Source organism: Phalacrocorax carbo, chromosome 7 (genome assembly GCF_963921805.1).
Source record: "Phalacrocorax carbo chromosome 7, bPhaCar2.1, whole genome shotgun sequence".
Classification (NCBI taxonomy): Eukaryota; Metazoa; Chordata; class Aves; order Suliformes; family Phalacrocoracidae; genus Phalacrocorax; species Phalacrocorax carbo.
In genome coordinates, this window is record NC_087519.1 from 17,267,041 (window position 1) to 17,282,955 (window position 15,915).

The 15,915-nt window shown below is 37.5% G+C and overlaps 1 protein-coding gene and 1 long non-coding RNA gene across 2 annotated transcripts in view; one reads left to right on the top strand and one right to left on the bottom strand.

Moving 5' to 3' along the window:
- Nucleotides 1-15,915, bottom strand: part of THSD4 (thrombospondin type 1 domain containing 4) — a 345,527-nt gene that overhangs the window by 228,564 nt on the left and 101,048 nt on the right. The window lies entirely within an intron of this gene.
- The window catches only part of LOC135314293 (uncharacterized), a 52,357-nt gene that overhangs the window by 11,502 nt on the left and 24,940 nt on the right, over nt 1-15,915 (top strand). Inside the window, exon 3 of the long non-coding RNA XR_010373761.1 lies at nt 3,765-3,858. This is a non-coding gene — a long non-coding RNA (uncharacterized LOC135314293). The remainder of the gene's footprint in view (nt 1-3,764; nt 3,859-15,915) is intronic.

Here is a 15,915-nt window from a genome sequence, read left to right on the forward strand (position 1 = left end):
GCACAGTTTGTGATTTAGAGTTCACCTGGTACAGGCCTTATGGAGGAAGAAATTGTTTGTGCTGAAGTAGCAGAGGTAGCTTTACTAACTGTAAAGTATCTGAGGGGAAAAAAAGGGGAAGCTTCAGCAAAACACTGTTGTGAAAAATAATGCTTCACAATCACAGACTTTAAATATAAATTACCTCTCTTTTAGCCAAAAAGCAGTTGTACAAAAGCTGATCTTAACCGTTATCCGTTTTCCATTGAAACCATACTGGCTCAAACACTTTAAAACTCTATATACATACAGGCTTTCAGCAACTCACCCTCCCCCCTTCTGAATTTGATGGTGAAAATAAGCTGGTTAAGTCCTTTAAGCAGTCTACTCAATGTGATGCCCTATCCATAGTGAGTAATAAAGGATTTTGGGAAAAAATCCACTGCTTCACCTAACGAGAAACACAAAAGGGTTTTGCACTGTTATTCAATACTCAGGCTAATGAGAGCAATTAAGTATCCCTCTTCACTCAATACTCTCTTTTATTTGGCATTCTTCTAAATTCTAAGATACTCTGCAGTGAAACAGGAGCATAGACATGAAGTGGCACTACCCTATGATTGAAAGGGAACAGTAAAATTCTATCTAGTGCAATGACTCTGTCTTTAAAAGAAAACAGAGGGAAGTCAGCTCTCAAGCTGCATTAGCCGCTATTCTTCTGGAATTAATAATTGCTGGACAAGAGACACTGCCAAGCAAATGACCTATTCAGATAGATTCTGAGAAGGAGATTAGCGATGAAATAAATATTTTGAATTTTGTGGCTCTCTAGAAGACCAGTGAGCTTCTGTTACAATATACCCAAGGATACTGACCCTACTAAGTATTTGAGCTAGATAAACTTTACATATGCTAACACTTCAGCTGTTCCAAAACTTATTGCCTGTATATTGACCAGCTTAATCACAACAAAAATGTAGAACAAAATAATAAATTAATAGCGTACTCTTGAGAACTCCAGTGAAGACAAAACATATGGAGGTATTTTCCTTGACTATGGACTATATTAAATAAGAAGGCATATTAGTTACAACTGGGAATTACTGTAGACAGATATCTGCCACAGGCATACTGCATGATATTTACATTAGAACATTTACAGTGCACATGAGGGCCTGATCCAGAAATTTGTACTGCCCTGGGATGTACAGATGCATCAGGAAAACTGTTCCGGTTCCTTCCATCATTATGAAAGACAGCCCTTACCCTGATTCAAACACCCTCCAAGCTTTAAGTTATGGCACTAAGTAGATAATGTAGAGTAGTGAAGCTTGTTATGTACAATGGAGAAACAGTAATACACAACCTTGGTGCTCTAGCAGGTATTTCTTACACCAGACCAGTTTTCCAACAGTGAGTTTTAGCTAGATTTCAGTTCCTGGATGCTCCTTGTACAGCACAAAGACTCATACCTAGGCTGTCTCTCCATTTCAAAAAATAAACAGACTTTATAGTAACAAGCTAAGTCACAGCAATTGAGACCAAGCAAATAGATTTTGAAAGAGATGATGAGAATGCAAATAGAAGGACCTATAGACTTATCTGTATACACTCCAGAAAAAGTAGAACTGGTAGAAGATCAGATGCAAACGTGTAGACATTTAACTGCATTTTACAATACATCTAGTAATTTAAACCGCTTTATCGTCTAAATATTTTCCATCTCTCATGATTCTCCAATCTGTATGTGCTTGGTCATATTCTTTTACTGATGCTAGATGTCCATTTCCATTTGCAAACACCTCTGTAAGTACAAGGCCATGATTCTCTCTGCAACAGGCAGCAAATATTGAGTCACAGAAAGTTCCCGCAGAATCTCTTTAACGTTCGCAGCGAGTCCTTTAAGAGACAATAAGAATGGCTCGTGGGAATGAGATGTGAATGAAACATAATTCAGCTGAGCTAAGCATGTTAGAAGATAATTGGAGTCAGAAAATAATTCTTGATCTAATACTTTATTTCCACTGAAAGACAACCACTTCCATTTTGGTGGTGACTGTGGACAGAGTGTACTGACATGTGGTTTGACACAATGTAGCAGTACTAGAAATAGTAAGAAGGGTGCCTGCTGGTATTACATATGATTCAATATGCTTAGTTTAGAATAGACTAGCTAACAGCAGAGATGAGCAATTAACAATATTTTTCTTTTGTATTTACAATGAAAGCAGTTGAGAAGGTTTCAGAGTAATTTCCAAAATGCTTACATTGGTAAGATAGAACTCTTTCTCATCAGTGTTTCAGCCAAAAACCTCATTTTTGTAAGAGTTAAATTCATCATGACATTTAGTTTCTCCTTTAATGGCATCAAGAATTATGGATAAGAGTAGAATAAATAGCATTTTAGGCAGCATGCTTCATATTAGAACCTGCCATAGTTAAGACTTGCATTATTGCATTGGACGAAATAGTAACCAGCCATGTTCTATAAATCAAAAACGACAAAAATCACAATAAAAGTTCCCTTCTCACAGAATTATGTCTATAATTGCTGAGATGTTCACATAGTACTGTGACGAGAGCTGAATGAGTACCCAGACAGGTTGAGTCTCCTGCTCCCTAACATTGGGTAGCATCATATCTGACAAGATATCACTGCAATCAAAGCAGGTTTATGCTCAGAATGAAATAGCATTCAGACTGAGAAAGCATGAGAAAATTGGCATCTGGGTCTTCAAAACAGGTGTAGCTTTTAAAAGGAAGAATTCCTGAGAAGCGGCACTGCACACAAATCTTCATCTTTGTGCAGCAGACAGCATAGATTCTATCTTCAGCTTTTTTAGGCAGGAACAACTAACCCCATAGTTTGGATATTACTGCAAATATAATCTGACCTAATTTTAAACTGGATTTTATCCAGTGTTCCTGCAGTACCCCAAGGAGACTTGATCTACTGATGACTTCTAAACTGATTTCATAGAACAGATCCAACATTTTTTTAAAATGTTCTTTAATTTCCCAGTGACTAACATACACTGTTTCCATCAAGACAATGTTTTATTCTAGTAAAGAAAACAGAAGCTTTTCATTTAGTAAATTCACCTTCTTCCTGCATATGCTGCATCTTCTTTCTGTTCCCAGCTCCCACCCCAAATGAAAACAGAACTTGATTCACAGAAGGGCTAAACGTGTCAACCCAGCTAACCATAAGAACTTTTCCTCTTGTCAAATGCAGATTTATGCAGCAAAAGCTGCTGTCCCCAGACAATAAGACCTTTGACATTTTTAAGTTCAACTTTCCAACTTATCTATCATCTCTTGGAAAAAGTGTAAATTTTTTCTTTAAAGTGAGGATGCTCCAAACATGCTAGAGAAATGACTGAAAATATTTTTCTAGATAACTACCACTGATACTAACAGGAGCTACTCAAACTCCATTGTGGTGGATAATCCTCTCAGCAAACTTATATGTATACGTGAAAACAAACAGGCTGGTTTTGACTCACTCAGATTCACACACACAAAGTATTTAAATATTGCTTTGCTGAACCAGTAACCTGTACAATACCTGAAAGAATTTGTTACTTCTTCATGGTTCATTTTGCTTACACTTCTCCTGTGTTCCTACTCTGGAACAGGAACCTAGTCCCTATGTGTATACCCCCTTGCACTGCCAAACAGACCATGGATTGCAAGACACTTCATCTAGCCACCACCCTCAGTAAAGAAGTCCCTTGGCTATGCTTCAAAGACCTATGATTTAAACCCACTTGCTTCCTATGCAGATTTGATGCCAAGGGGAAAGCAGTTAGGCACAGCGATCTCTGCAACAGGAAAGAAGAAAAACCATGGGTCACTCACCCCGCCCCATTCCCCAAGGTGAGTAGCAGTAGCCAAAGGAACTCTGTAATTCCAGTTTCTGCCAGTCAGGAGACTAAATAAATAAGTAATGCTGCAGAGTGATCTTATTGAAAACCCTCCAAATTTCAGTGCAGCAACAATCTCTTAATATTGTTTGAACACAAACCAGAAATTGAATGTTCTGCAATAAAATTTGTCAATGACGCTAACAAAAATATTAAATTTCAGCAATATGCTGACTTTTTAAAAATGGACATCTGTTTATATTTAGGTTCTTCATGTGAATATATTCAACAACAATGACAGGATGAGCACATTCCTTCCCCCAAACCCCTCTGAAAGTGGTGGGTGACTATCAAGCTGATAAAATTGAGAAATTAGCAGTGAAGGAAATCAAATCATGCAGTCCTTGTTCAGGGGAAACACTCCTACTGAAATTAAAGGGAAGAACCTGAAGTTCAAGTAATTTAAATCATTTGACATGAGTAAGGATTTCTGGATTTGGCACAGGATCCGTAAGAGATCCTAGATTGTCCCTCAATGCCTCTCCATCCTTGTCTTCTGAAACTTGCCCAGTCCCAGGCCTTCACCAGCTACACTATGTTGTATCACAGTTTGGAAGCGTGTAAAAACAGAACATTGCTAGAATTGAGAAAGTCTGGTTTGACATGTGAATTACAGATAATTTAAACCACAGTGTTGAAAACACTAAAGAACCTGTATGCTGTGCTCTTCTCTACTAACATCAGCGAGCAATCACTGAAGTGGTTGCCATTCAAATCTCCATCGTTAGTGTTGCCACCCCACCGGCATTGGAGGTAGAGCAAAACATGCCAACCAGAGCAGCTGTGCAACACTTAAATACCACCTGTCTTCTGTAGGTAATTTCTGGTTTACTATTTGAAATTCAGACCAGTCCGCTTTCAGTGAGCCCCACAGCAAAGAAGGCTATAAGTTTTCTAGCAGGATTTATGCACTCCAGCCACAATTACCAGCAGTCATGTTGCCAAGTTTTTGGGCAGTTCCTTGCCAACCATCTGAATATTCGTGGCAATGAAAACCAAAAGGCCTCAACTTTGGGATATTGGGTTGTCTCTACTGTAACCCATTTCAGCTGGTGACTGAATATTTTTGTTTTAATGGGAAATTTTTAAAAAGCATTTGCTGTCATTAGGAACAGAAACAGAGCAGTTTCCCAGCACAGTTTCAGGCCACATACAAGACTCGATTGCAAAGAGTGCATGAACTAGGAAATGAGAGAGAGACATGGATGGACACAGAGCATTAGTTCTGCCTGGGAACAAATGAAAAGTGTAAACGTTGCCTGTCATTCCCATTAAGAAATTGGTATTGGCTTATTTATAGACACAGGTATCTTATTTCTCACACTTATTTTTGTGGACAGGAAATTTTCATAATAATGTGAATATATTATACATTAAAATTGTACATTTTCAAAACTATCAATAAAACAATTCCTGACAACAAACTGAATTAATGCAGACAATTTAGTCTGCATTACTCAAATAAGGTACTTCTGGAAATAACTAAGATTTTAATGCACTTGAAATTTCAGGAAATGGAAAAAAACACAGCGAGATCAGGTTTTTTGGTTGTGCTATGCAAGTATAAATCTGAACTATTTACACTGAAGTTTTGAAGTGTTTAAGCAAAGGTTAAGAAGCTGGTTCCAAAATTTCAAAGCAAGAGATGTGAGTAAATTAGATTACCGTTCATAATCAACCCTATATATTAAATACATGTAAGAGAACAAAAAGGAACCGACGATGATGAAAAACTATAGGTGCTTTTACTATAATTTTTTATTTATTGCTTTCCTAGATTATATCTTGAACAAGCTATATATAAACAAACTCCACAGAAATCTCTTCATTCAATATCCCTCTTTAAAGTAATATTTTCTTACAGAAGGAAAAGGCAATTGGTTTCCTTGGTTATAAATATGCTAGGAATATACATTTCCCATAAACTAGCTAATGCCCACTAATACCAAGATTTCAAACAAGAGCATAGATTCCATTGTACTGCCACTTGGATAATATCACCAACACTTCCATAATCCTATTTTCAGACATCTGTGTTAATTGCCACATTTTGTTGCTGGCTGGCAGACACTGTACAAAGTTAAGCATTCACACTCACACAAATGAATAACCAGCTCTCCCAGCCTGTATTCTGTTCAGAATCACAGCCTCATACAATTCACCTCTCCAAAAGACATACAAATCTGAGCATGATAAAAAATAATCTTCCACCATCACATAAAAAAGGGCTGAATGGCAAAATTCCCATTGACTGCCATGAAGTCAGGACTTAACCTACAGAGCTTTTAGATATATATACAGAGCTTTTAGATATATAGATATATAGACAAAAGATAACATCTTTTAGATATGTGCCACTGAAGAAATGACATTTTAATTGTAGGACCAACTGCAGTCACACCAAGCAGTTTATTTTCATATGGTAGGATGTACAAACTTTTTGTGATATGCAACAGCTTTCATAAACACTGCTCTAATATACTAATAATAGTAGAGCCTCCTATATTGTAAGCATATAGAATAGATTTTACAGGCAAGAGACCTGCAAAATCTCAAAATGTATTTAAAATGGTGCGTAGGGCACTATATGGGCAGAAAAACCAGACACAATCAACAACATACACTTTTGTGGGATCTTAGCATCCTCTCAACTTACAGGCTGAATGTTTAAACTAGGTTAGGTGAGAGCATGGATTTCTTTCAGAGATGATTTTGAAATAGTCTCATGTTAGTTAAGCCTTAGTTTTCACACCTTACACTGCTCCCAAGGATATGGTTACACAATTCTTGTTAGTGATGAAACCAGCTTCAGAGGTTTCCATCATATCACCACCTTCTCCCCTGCCACTTGTCACTTGTGGAAATAAGTATCAGGAGATGGGATCATCTTAGTTTGGTTGCACTGCCAAAGCCAATGAACTGTGTGCTCACACTTCTTTGAAGAAGAATGGGTAAAAGCCTTGCAACAGACCAAAGACTGGGATTTTTTCCTGGCTGTTTAATGTGGAGTAGAATGGTCCTTCAGAAAGTGAACAAGGCAATTACCTGATGAAAAAATCTTTTCTAAAAATACAGAAAACTTCAGCCATCAGCCATTAAATATCAGCAAATCCAAAACAAAGACAGTGACATTACTTCAGGATTGTGTTTGTGATGCTTATCTCTTTCCTCAGCCTCAGAAAGGTAATTTTAAGTTTAAAACATTAGCAACAGTGCTGTTGGCTCTGATGATCAGTGTTGATGGATTTGATATTGGGCAGACCCTGCCTACCTTCTTAGATTTCAATTTTGGACACTGTATACTGTGAGACTGCCCTCTCCCGATGATAAGCTGAGGCAGCCATGATTAACCAGTGCATAACCATAGGGAAAAGCCATAAAATAAACAAATGAGACGGCAGAAAAGCTTATTCTCTTAGTTTAGTTTTTGCTGGTCTGAAATGCTGACTGAGACTTTTTGAAGGTGAATAGGAAGAGGGCACTGCACTTTTCAGATGTCATCTACTAATAAGTAGGATCAGACTATGTAATTTTAATGCAAATCATTACTCTTATTATTGCATTTACTGAAGTTCAGAAAGTCCGCAGATCAAAAAAAACATTTCCAGTCAGTCAGCAAGCCTGTAGACGTTTGACGGTATGGATTAGTCACAGTTTGGGAGTTCTCTTTTTTTATGCTAGTCTGTAGACCTCACATCTGGTTACTGGGAGCAGTCAACATAAAATCCTAAAGTAAACAGCACTGATTTATTTGCTGCTTTTTAGACTTTGATTCTGCAATTGTATTTATACATGCTTACTTCCAGAACATTAACAGTCCCTCATTTATTTGGAATATTTACCTGACTAAAGTGAAGTACAGAGGAGGGTAATAAGAAACATTTACTTTCACTGGCTCTTGTTTTTGGGATGCTGGAGGGCTCACGCTTTCTTATCTTTTCTCTTTGGTAGATTACTATAGAAATTGCAGTTAAGTGACAGCGCAGTGTTTGAGCTTGCTTTTTGCCTATTTCCATTTAGTGAAGCTCACAGAGATCAAGTTGATGGTGCAAGGTCACACAGAGAGCAAATGGCCCCATAAGGATTGCAGCTCCAGCTCCACTCCCTCACATTCCTGCAGTCCTTTATGCTGAATCGCATGACAAAGTTAAATCTTCCTCCCTGAAAGCTTGCTCAGTTTCTCCCTTATTCTTCTGTTTCATATCACTTTATTGCTTTTCTAGAGCTTGAAAACAGTATGTGACTCAGTGACCCTTTTTTTTCTCCTATTGTATTTTTCAATAATAAGAATTACTGCATAATTAAACCACATCTTCGACTATTTATTTAGTTTGTTTTCTTTAAGAGATGTCCCTTTGCAACAGCCTTTGGAAGTCTGAGGATAAACTGCTTTTCTCTACCAGTCAATTCTTTTTGAAAAAACTTGGGTTTTTTTCTTGCACTGAATTTATTGGCTTTCTGTATTTGTGGACTAGTTTGATTTGGACTTGACAATCTTAAGGGTCTTCTTCAACCTAAATGATTCTATGATTCTATGATTGTGGAAACCTTGGCTGGGATTAGCAACCAACTTCTCCACCAGAAGAACAGGGATCTAACCTGTGCTTAAAAGTTACCTATTTTATACAGCCCTTCAAAGGTTACCTGTATTAAAAGACTTCATAAGCACTTGCTGACAAGATAGGCATTCCACAAAATGGTTACTGCTTGCAGCTTACATTTTTAGACCGTGAGCCCATCATCACTTGTATGTAGGGCATTTGTTTCACAGAAGTTTTTACTCCCTTATTTGAACTGATTCTTTCGAAGAAAATATATGGACGCACATGGAAACATGCAGCACCCCTACAATAAGCTAAAGGTAGCAGAGAGCGAACCTTGCAAACAGATGACTACTAAGCAGAAAAACACTACAGTCTTAGTATTAAACAAATCCTGATCTGGCCTTCCTAGCAGAAATGTGCATGGGTAATCTAGCAATTCAGAAACTTTCCAGCCCACTGGAAGTATTTCCAAATTCAGAACAAGTGAGGCAACTCTTGGAAGAAGCAGCAATGAGCGATTCACATCTTTCTATGAGGTAAACTAGTCATTTCAACTTGTGATTTATTAGAAGTATTAAAGGCAAGCTATTAAAATTTCCATTCTGGATCTAAAACAAGATCATATTCCACATGCTCAATAACTTAAATTTGTGTAACCATCTCGATAGCATCAGAATTCCTGGTAATTGTAACCATACCAACATAAAGTGAAGAGTTGCAAATATACCACAGGACAACATGACAAATACAATGTTACCTTTTCCTTTTAACAAAAAGCTAACTCGTGGTAAACAAAAAATAATCACTCTCCATCCTTCAAGATACTGATAGCCCATATTTAGCCCATATTTCTCTTACATTCAGAAGAATGGACAAGAATTTCCCTTGGTAACCAGAGACAAAGGAATCATTTATTTGTAGGTTGGAGATACTTAGTGGCACTTCACAAAACTACTTTCAGGTGTCGCAGGTGCAAGGTTGACTGCACTGTCGAGTTCGCATTTCCCAAGACAACAGAATACATTCCCGAGGAATAAGCCATCATAAAATACAGAGCTTGATGCAGTTCATACAAAATCTACAGGAAGCCTTCTCCCACAGTGACTAGAACAGGTCCTCAGTGGGATGCAAACAGAGTGTTTCCTTCTCCCTAACGCCTCTCTGGCTCATTACAACAGGGCAGGTATGTGTTGACAGACTCATGTGCCAAAGCTGGCTGGATGCAATCCAGGTGTTACACCTAAACTGTACAGCAGCAGTAGCATGATGAGGTGAACCAATATGCCTCCCTCTATTTTCACTAGACAGCCTCCTAAAGTCGAGGCAATTTTTTAGCAAAATACAAATGTATATCTTTGAGATACATCAGCTTTTTGTGTATAAGCTGATCATTGTTTCCAAAGACACCTTCCTCTGCTCCCTCACCCACCCCGTGCTTGGCTTTTCAAGCATTTTTTCCTTTTTTCTTTAAGGCCTTACAGAAATTGACCTACCAGCCCCCAACAACCATTTGCAAGGTCAAGGAATAAACTTAATTCATTTTTTCCACGGATTTCAGCCTATGATATATGAAAGCAGAGGAATCTTCCATACAAATTTCATAGTTCTACAAGCCTACATCTAAGGGCAGTAGCATGTGCTGCCCTTCTAAGAAAAAGGCAGAGGGATCACTTATCAAGACATGGCTGGGAGGGAGCCAAATGATTACTACCTAAGGAGGAGTGAATCTACAGGGACCCTCCTGATTCTTTTGGTAGGCCACAGAGCAAGTCTTATGTCCAAGTAATAAATTAAGCTCTGCAGAAGAAGGGCTGCTTCAGACTCTGGATGTGGTGTCCACTCTTCCTGGGCTAGGGAGAAGGGCCAGCAGTCTCCACTGGCCTCAGAAACCAGAAGTGCTAAATACTTTGCTTAAAAAACACTAATAATGAAACATGTAAACCTTTTGAAACAAGAACTCCAGGTATTACTTGCTGACATAACACAATTTGTTCCAAATGCTTGAAACAGTTACCAATGCTCTTTGCAAAATAACTCCTTTAAGAAAGAGAAAAAAAAAAAAAAAAAAAAAGGAAAAAAAAGAAATTATCCAATTTGATCACTTTTAATGATAAGTTCCCTAAACCCTCACATATACGTAAATACTTACATTATGTGGCCCATCACTGCTTTCATTAAAAGCCTTCTAATACATAGATTTTATTAAACAGCTGATATCAAACACATTTTAGATGCACAAGCTGAAGAGTAGATTTTCACCCTCAATACCAAAATTATAAACTCCCTTGTATAAACTGCTAATAAAATAATCAACTCAACATGGAAAGTAATAAGCAACCCAGTGATGAGGTAGGAATTTTCTATAAAATATCCTACTCACTTATAAAAAATTTTAATGCCCTAAAATGGCAATGCTGAAAACAATCTCAAGAGTATTCTTTTTTCTGTAGCATAATTTTCTTACAAATGACACCTGTGCCACTTAAGACAGTAGTACTAAGAGAATTAGAGAGAGCTAACATACCTCAACAATCACTACAGCAAGGACACCATCACGCTGAAACTGCCACGCTCCTCCCAGATACAAAAGAGTGCATGGCACAAAAGGCATAGCAGAAAGCACTGAGTTTCCATGAGTACCAGAGCACTGAGGCTATTCAGGCAAAATAATCAAGATATTTTATGGAAACAATGTGACTCTCTCTGTATGACTCCCTCAGAGCAAAGAATTTTCACTGGAAAGTATGTGCAGATAGGCCTTCTCTCTGTTCTTGCACAGTAAAATGGTCTCAGATTATTTGTATATGTCTGTAACTTGCACACCACCTATGTTTGCTTTTTTAACATATAGTGAGGTTGACCACAACTCTGGATAGCATATAATTTATATAATTGCATGCTTAGATTATTTTGTAGTCATTACTATTAAATACATACTTAAATACCTGCTTTAATAGTTTTCTGAGTTGGGACAAGGGTTTATTCAAGGGCATTTGTAATGACCAGTTTCATTCTAGGCATGGGCAAATGATGCTTTTTAGAAGGATGTGAAACACTTCCAAACCTTGTTGTGACATGTAAGCTAAGGAGTCTCTGGAGAAAGAATAATGAAAATTGCTGTCTTACTATTATCTATTATGTGAATTAAGCTTTGTTGTCTTTGGTGATTTGTCTTGATAAGTTTTGATTCCAACAGCATAATAATAGGCACAGCTCCAGTCTGAATAGTAAAGGGTTTCGTTAATATATTTTGATTTTTGTATTATTTTTAAGGGCATGATCCTGATGCTATTGCATTCATTATGAGTTTTACAATCAACTTTGATGGAAGAAGTTGGATCCTAAGTGAATTTATGTGGGAAACAGAAGATCCTTTTTTATTACTGAAAAAAATGTATAACATTGGGCAAATTCTATGTAGTTGTACAGGCCCTAAAAAGAGGGGTCATTACCTGTTCCAGCTGACCGAAGAAGTAATGAAAAGTTTTTGTGTTTCCTTTGTTTTCTAGCGAATAAGTTCATCATTTCTTTCAAGTTTTTTGGGAGACATCCTCCTCTCAAAAGTTTTTTTACCTGTGTGATTTGTTTGGGATGGTCTTTGCCTTGCACAGCTTGTTTAGGTTTGGGCCAGGGGAAAGATGAGGAACTTGGTGCTGAACTAAGCAGCCCTCTAACTCAGTCCTCACCTGCAGGGTGGCTCGTAATTGAAACAACCCCTGGTTAAAGATTCACCACAGTTAGGTTAGATTCTAACCCAATTAATTTGTTTTTACTGAAAGACCTTGCCTCATATGTGTCTGACAACTGACTGCTCCTGTATTAACCTTTTTGATATAAGAAAGTTTTAGGCATATCTCTTTACAAAGATGAATTGCTACTGGATTCAAGGCTGCATGAAACCAACTTCATTTCAGGTTTTGGAAGAAATATTAATTTTATTTCACACTAATGAAATGAACTGACACATGGGACCACATCTAAAACCTGCAGCTGTCACATTTGTGTGATCCCAATGAGCAATTCAAGCACACCTTCTGGCTTTTGTTTTTGAACATCCAGGACCATTCCATCCAAAAATATTGTGGGTGCTAAAAAACCACACAAGTCAAAAGTAAAACTAAGAAAATTTTCCTGATGCCCCTGAGACTCGAAACACCAACCTTCACATATTCTGCCTCTGGGAACTGCACAATTACATCAGTTGATGTATAGAAGTTCTCTCTTTAAAATATATTCGAGCTTTGAATGTGCAGTTTAGAATCCAGCTGGACCTCTAAATGGCTGGGTAATTATTTTAAAATATGTATTTTCTCAATGGAGTCATTAAAGTGTTTAGTGGTAATAATTTTTTTTCTACTCAGGCATGCACCACTAATAAAGTTTCTTATGAAAATGTCTTTAACAAGTAATTGTTGCTAGAGTGCAGGAGCTACTTTTCAAGTGCTGATCTTAGCTACATCAGCTCTATTTGCAAAGTACCAGCCTTAAGAGATCACCCACTTCTTTTGTTTAAAATAAGCTGGGTTTTATTCTAGGATATGCAATGGATCTGTTATTTCATGAATTTGTTATGTCAAAACCTGACGGGACATGGTCTTTGGCAGCCTGCTGTACCTGACCCCACCTGAGGTCAAGTGGGACCAGATGATCTCCAGAGGTCCCTTCTGACCTTGACTGTTCCGTGACTTACAACTGCAAGTACAGCCTTTATTTCTATCCAAAGATGCCAATTCCAAGTAGTTCATGTTTTCTTTCAGAAAACTTTCTTCCCTTATGGGTAGGAAAAGCTTACTCTGTGTATCAATAAAAACACCACCTTGCCCTAAGATGTTTCCGAAAGACCTCATGTGTATTGTACTTATGCATAAAGACACCCATACCAATTAATTACATCTTCATACAACAGATTCTGAGTAATAAGTAATTTCTGATCATTCCATGCAATGTACCACAGAATAATAAACAGTAATCCAGACAGTGAAAACTCCCGTTTTTAGGTTAAGTGCCCAAAATTAGGCAAGTAAGAATTGGCCAGGGGCAGGTGGTGTTGGTTGTGAGGTCGGTTGGTGGGTGGTGAGCGGCCACATCACTTGTTTGGTTTTTGGGGTTTTTATTCCCCACCTCCTCCCCAGGTTTTGCCTCTCTCTCTCGTTTTCCTTTTCATTGTATTATCATTATTATTATTACTATTACTATTTTATTTTCATTATCAAACTGTTCTTATCTCAACCCATGAGTTACCTTACTTCTGCTTTTACTTCTGTCCCCCATCCCACTGGGGTGCGAGGAGTGAGCAAGTGGTTGCATGGTGCTTAGCTGCTGACTGGGGCTAAACCATGACAGCAATGCAATTCATTTTAAAGTTTCTTCGACCCCACATCTGATTGACAGACAGAACTACATCCACAGTTCACCTAGACAGTAAGTCAGAAATCTCTCTGCTGAATATCCCATATATTCTAATGCTTACAGATTTTATCATCAGTATGATTTTCTGTACCAAAAGCAGCCAGTAGTGCTTTCCCAGCTGTTTGGACTTTATGTTAAATGTCACAATATTTGGTATTTTTCTTAAAGCTACAGATAAAAGTATGACAATTTCTAGGTCCATTTTAAAAATTACTTTTTGATTTTCATGTGTGCAGAGACAATCTTTTTTAAAGTAACTCCATTAAAGGCCAAAAGTTTAGTGAGTGAACAAAAATCTGTCCCCAAAATGTGATATTTGAGGTGTCACAATTTCAGTGCAGCTTTCATGGTTTTCAAGCCTTTAGTTCAACTATGTATATGGTTAAACAACTATCCACATGACAGAAGGTGGAGTAAAAAAAGCTTGAAGAAAACATTGATCCTGGAAAAGGAAATAAACATATTTTTTGTTCTGAAAGTCAATTCTCTACTTTTCCTTGCTGTAGTACACAGAGCATGATCTACAGGACGTGCATCGACACATACTCTAAATATTTTGTATACCTTCTCCACCCTTACACGAAGAAAGGCAACCCTCCAACTCATTCGCTCATGCAAGTCAAACAGTTCTAACATTTCTAATGCACTTTGGATAATGAGCAGAGCACTCTACAGCACAGGATGCTGAATTTCCCTTCATACATCTGCACACTCCCACATATAGTCTGTGTCCCACAAGAGCTCATAGAGACACAGGTCCATCCTGTTCCGGAACCATTCTACCCACTGTATTCCAGCAGCTCACCTAAGATTATTTCCACAGATTCTTCCTAATTTTATTCAGTGTATAGATTCAGCTCATTAGTTAAAAATGTTTTTATGGGTGTTACTTTTTATAGTGCTGGGTGTCTGTTCAGCCCTAGAATCGTATGAGGACTTGTAGGCATTAAGTCTGATTTCTCCTGTTTTCTTCTCTCTATCCAGAACCAAAGTTCATGGTCTGTCTTCAACATTTTTTTTTTTTCTTTTTTTTTTTTTTTAACTGATTTTCCATTTGTATTTACAAGGAGACATATTATGTACTTCTTCCAAATAATTATATTTCTAGAGGGGAAAAAATTAATGTGCATTGTATAACCTTGGGCCAAACTAACTCTGAAATCACAGTCTCAGAATCCTGACATGTCTTTTGACCTTTTGAACAAAGAAGTATGCAATCGTCTGACTGGGTTCCTCTTTACACACTTAGAAGACAACATCTTTCCTTTTTAAAGACAGAAATGTAGCACCAGTGTATCCATCAGTAACAAAACATGGCATCTTCTCAGTTCTGAGGACTATTCAGGAATAAGTTCTGATTTGTATCTTACAACTCTTTCTTTACAGTAGGTAAATCCATTTAATTTAGAAGTTGCAACTGACTTGGCACCTGTAAAAACAAAATCAGATGCCAGCCTACTCAGTAGCCAGTGGCTACTACTACTAGTGAACTCATCTTACATCCATAGATAATTAAGTCCTCCTTTCTTTCACAGAAGTTTGGCATTTTGGGGGGCTTTCCTGGACTACAGACCATAGTCAAGCATTACAAGCACAAGGGGTCAGGCTTTCACATAATCCACAACTGTTCCCTACAATTCAATTAAATATATTTGAAAATATATTATTATAGAATTGAAGAAAATGTCAAATTCAAATGCTTTGAATCAGATGTTATATTACATATTTTTTTCTCTAAGCTAGCTGGAACTTTATTAAATAACTGAAATATATCAGCATCACCGTGTTTTCCTTTTTCACCATAGATGTTACAGATTAAAAAGTCTGGCCACCTTAGCATAGCATTGTGCTTCTCTAGCACCAGCATGCAGACAGACTTCCTGTAGTAGTCAAGTCCATTTTATTAATTTATCAAATTGCTCTTTACTCTGTAACATTATTGAGGAGACAGCATGAAAGGGGAAACTGTGCCCATGCAAAAGTTTGCTTTTTAACAATGATCCCTGCAAGAGCCTGTTGTTTTCTCCTCATTTCCTGAGAGCACTCACCTGTTACGG